The sequence below is a fragment of the Amblyomma maculatum genome, chromosome 6 (genome assembly GCF_055883805.1).
Source record: "Amblyomma maculatum isolate TAMU_Amacu chromosome 6, ASM5588380v1, whole genome shotgun sequence".
In the NCBI taxonomy this organism is placed as follows: domain Eukaryota; kingdom Metazoa; phylum Arthropoda; class Arachnida; order Ixodida; family Ixodidae; genus Amblyomma; species Amblyomma maculatum.
The window spans coordinates 87,518,010-87,522,729 of record NC_139349.1 but is presented as its reverse complement, the minus strand read 5'-3'; positions in this window follow the sequence as shown (position 1 = coordinate 87,522,729).

Below are 4,720 nucleotides of genomic sequence, written 5' to 3'. Positions count from 1 at the left end.
CAGTCGCAGGTCATCCCAATTTTTTAAATATGTGCTTCGATTGCCACGTCAGTATATTTGTTTGCTGCCTACGTCTTTGCCTCCACTAAGCGGAAGTTGCCACATATGTGTGTTTTATGCAAATGCATTTAATAAATGTTAATTTTGCAATATTTATCGAAAACCTTGCAGTGTTGCAAGCTACTATGTTTACTGAATTCGATGCTGTACGTAATACGCCGATAACTGCTTGATCGCGCTCAAACAAAATAATAGCATTCATATCTAAGTAAAGATAAAGCTCCGTCGATAGCCTCTGCTTCAACGCATTCACATACATTGCTGAAGTAACGTACCAAACACTCGAAAAATAGGAAGATCTGCTTCATTATCTGTTAATACCACCGCCGAAAATGAATTATTCTTTTTATACGTGCTGGCGATATTAAGGCGCCCAACCTTATTTTCTGGTATTAAAAAGAAATGAAAGTAACCGTTATGCCATTCGTCGCTTCCCTTTTTGATATTAAGAAAGGAAGAGTGTAGGGGCGGGGTGGGGCGTAATATGAATGTTTTAAATTCTCAACACTACGTAACAAGCTGCCAGGAGAAAGGTGCGGAAGAAAGGTTGCACTCTGCTCTGAGGTTCCCCTCATGAGCTCTTACAGAGAGCTGCAAGAACGCTCTACAAGTAGAAGGGAAGAGATGGTGGAGATAACTCGAACAACAGCACTTTAGCAGTTGGCAAAGGAAGAAAGACCAGGCGACTAGCTGTGCAGATGAACCGGTACCTTGGCGTTCCTTCTCGCCCCTGCATTTATTCGTTCTCCTTCGCCTACTTGCCTCACCTCCCCAGCAAACTATGTCTTCTTAATACTCGCTTTACTTCTGGGGAGTTTGTCCAAGCTACATCAGTTTTCAAACAGGCGATGGACTCCACGCCCAACAATCGATATTTGAGTTGGGGCGCGTGCGTGACGCGATCAGGCGCGATGCAACTCACATGCGTGCCTCCATGCGTGTTCTACCATGTCAAAGGCAAACTCGCCGGAGCCTCATGAAGCAATGTACCACTGCCATTCGCAGGCGTGTTTCCTTCATTCCCTCGGGTGATCCGTTCGCTGGCTGCGCGCCCAGTATCGATTATGGCGAGCTCATTTGCTCTAGTGAACGGCTGCTGCTCCTCGGGCTGTTGACAACCACGAGAACGCTTGCTACACAGTATGGGCTACGTATGACGCAAGCTTGTAATAGATGCAGGAAGGAAGACGTTAACCCCGGATATTTTCGCGAAAGAAGTATGTGTGTGAACTCTAAAGCTCCTACATTGTCGCAAGACCATCCCGTCGCAGGAACACTATTGTAGAACCATGAAGCTCGTGGGCTAAGTACGCTCATTTACGGTTACCCTTGCAGTGCATCGCCCGACGGAATATTGAGGACACCACCAGCGGTCGAATCATTGAGCCATACCTAGCAGTCTTTACTTTCCTAAGCTGGGTGGCGAAAGCTCCGCTGATGAGAGAATAGTTGGCTCCAGTGCTAACTAGGGCGGTAACCGTGCGACCATCGACAGCAACGACGAGGTCATTTGTTCGTGCCCTTGTATTGCATGTTGACTTAGGTGTTCGATCTCTTCTTCGTCGTTTGCTCAGGTCGCTGCAAAGGTACACCATTGTCACTTCACTAGGCGGCGGCGTCAACTTGGAGTCCTGTCGTGTAGTCGATGTTGCCGTCTTGCGTATGGGCGGTGCCAGCTTGGAGTCTGAGTGCGTGATCGTCGAGGAAGTCGTCAGAGGGTTCATTTTAGTAAAAGCGGTGTCGTCTTCTCTCGTCGTCGTTGGCGGAGGATCTTCGGTTTTTCGCCGTTGAGCAACCTCACCTCCAAAGTTTGCTCCCTTTATTCTCCTACGGGGTAAGGGACTTTCTTTGTACCTACCTGCGGCTTTGCTATGCAAATAAAGCACTGTACGGCGAGGGAGAGCGATACCGACGGCTTAGTTACTCTGCCCTGCGCAAGTAGTCGATTTCCTGAGGTCGCTTGCCGGGATGGGGTCGTGGGGCGTCGAGGGCAAGACCACGCAGGCCTATACGCCTGTACGGACAGTGACGGAAGATATGTCCAGCCTCACCACAATGGAAGCATAGAGGTCGGTTGTTGGACGTCCTTCAGGCATCGCATTTCCTTGGGCTGGACTGTCGTTCGCAGACTTGGCGGGCGGGGGCTAAGGGGCGGTGTTCGGGTGGAGCTTGTTCGCGTCGAGGGGGTTTTGGTGGGGCACGTCGGGGTGCAGAATGGCGTGCGGCAGTGACTTGGTTCATAGCTTGGGGCTGCTGCATTATATCCGTCAAGGTAGGACTCCCAAGCGCCTGCTGCACTTCTTCACGGACAACGTCAGCAAGTGTCGTTACTTGAGGTTGCTGGATTGATGGAAGAGAGAGAGAGAAACAACTTTATTTGCTAGAGCTAAATACGACGTCTGCTTAGACGCCGTCGATGGGAGTGGTTCCCTCTTCACGGGTCCCATATGCATCCCTGGCCGCCTGGCCCCTGGAGATCAGGACGAGCTGGTCTTTTACGGCGGAGCTGGTCAGCAAGGTCTCCCATCGCTTGATGGAAAAAGCCGGCACAGCTCTTATCGAACGACTTCGCAGATAAAGCCTCGCAAATAAGGCCTCGCAGGCTGTCTGCGCTTGCAGGTGATCCGTCGCAGGGCTTCCATATACCCATTAAGATGGTTGATTGTATTGGCGCATGCGGGCCTCAATAGTCCTCTCGATGGACGATGTCGCTTTTTAGAATACCGCCCCTGCTGTCGTCGGATTTCTAGCAAGGCCTGAAAAAAAAAACGATTTCTTCACTCCTCTTATTAAATGTTTCATTTTTTCCTCCTTCCTCATGTTTGGATTAGCGCGGAGAAAGAGGCCCTCCATTTTCTCGACGTAAAGGAGGACAGACTAGTTCGGAAGCTAAATTCTTGGTTGGAGTAGGGCCTGGGCCCTTTTTGTTTGGACTCCCGGTCTCCCGGTCCTTCAAAGCAGTCTCAATATTTTCGAACCAGGCTCGGGCAGGTCCTTGGGGAGTAAAGTATACTCGCCTCAATTTCGAGTCATCGTTCCAGCCATTCAATGGTACCACGTGGTCGAAATGGTCCGCTCAGTCCTCCGCATCTTCTGTAGGCAGTCCTTGGAAGATAGGGGGCTCCCGGGGCTGCACGATGACAACTGATGCTGCAGACTGGGCCATTTTAAGTCTGGGTGCTTTCTTCTGGGATCGAACGGGATACGACAGCAGACCGTGTTCGGGTTGGGCACCTTGAAGTCGCGACTGACTATGTGACCTGCAGGCAGGTCCACCAGGGCGACAGGAACGATGCTGTGGTCTTTGCTTGAAGGTGTTAGCCGGATCTCCAAGGGCAGCACTTCGACCAGATGTCACGTAGTGGTGACAATTAGGTCATAGGCACCAAAAGAGAAGACAGACGTAATAGCACTGGAATCAATCAAAGAATTAAGCAATCAGCGGCGGCGATAGTAATAATCGTGCTCGGCGCTCGTCGAATTGAGAATGCAGTTTCACTCTTCAGCGCTCGATTTAAAGGCGTCAAAGAAAGATCTAGATAAAACCGCGTATGGTGCCTAGCTTACCCTAGAACATTGTAGAAGCACACGTGTGTGGCTGGAATCATTCGGTATACATCTCAAATGATCTGCCGCTACAAAGGAAATGATAAAGCCGCGTTTTACAACAACGAACATGAACAAGCAAGGAATACAGACATCAACCGTGTGTTCGAATCAAAGTGATAAGGACGCGTGCCGCCAGCTGCCGAAAAAAATAGACATTATAATAGTTCGAGGCAATATATATAATACGGCTATAGGTACCCAAGTAGCACTAAGTGGTGGGGGCCCGCGTTGGGCCCGTGAGGGCAGCCCATACGGGCCCCATGCGGGATTTGCAACACGTACCCAGAGGGGCCCCGCGTGGGCTGCCCAATTTCGCCGCGATCGGTCCCAAACTGTATCCGTGTGGGCAGCCCAAATGGGGCTGCCCGCATGCAGCCCAAATAGGGCTGCCGGCATTCAGCCCAGGTAGACGAATGTGGGCAGCACACCAGAACCACTAATGGGTCCCACGTTTGTGCAGGCAATGACATCCCATTGATCAAGGTTTTATTTTTTAAGTCGATTAATCCCTCCAATACCTGAATTGTACAAGCGCGGGATTTGCGAAAGCCAGTCCGTTTCGGGCTGACCCACGTGCTGCCCTCATGGGTTGAATCAGGCATTTTCAGGGCTGCTCAAGTTCTAATAATCAAGCGTGAAACATTAGGCACTATTTTTTTGCTTCTATGCTACACTCAGTAACATGAGAGAAATTTATTCCCAACACTACAATATTGTGGGCTCGCCCACATCACCCCAACTTGTTGGTCTGAATATTTCGGTGCTGCGTGCAGAATAGTAATGCCGTAGGAAACATTTGGAGGTCGTTCAGTACATACTCGTAAAGCAGAACAGTTAATGTTGCATATTTTCTGTCGATACTGCATAATTAACGTAGTTTGTAGAGTAAACATAGATAGTCTTTATTCATTGCATAGATATGCTTAGGACAGTTATGTGAAACCTCCAGAAGAGGCAATTAGTGGCCGGTATAACATGATTTACATAAATAAAATGGTGCCTTAAAGATAGGGTGGAGACGTTTCACAGCGGTATGCCCGCATACGGCCAA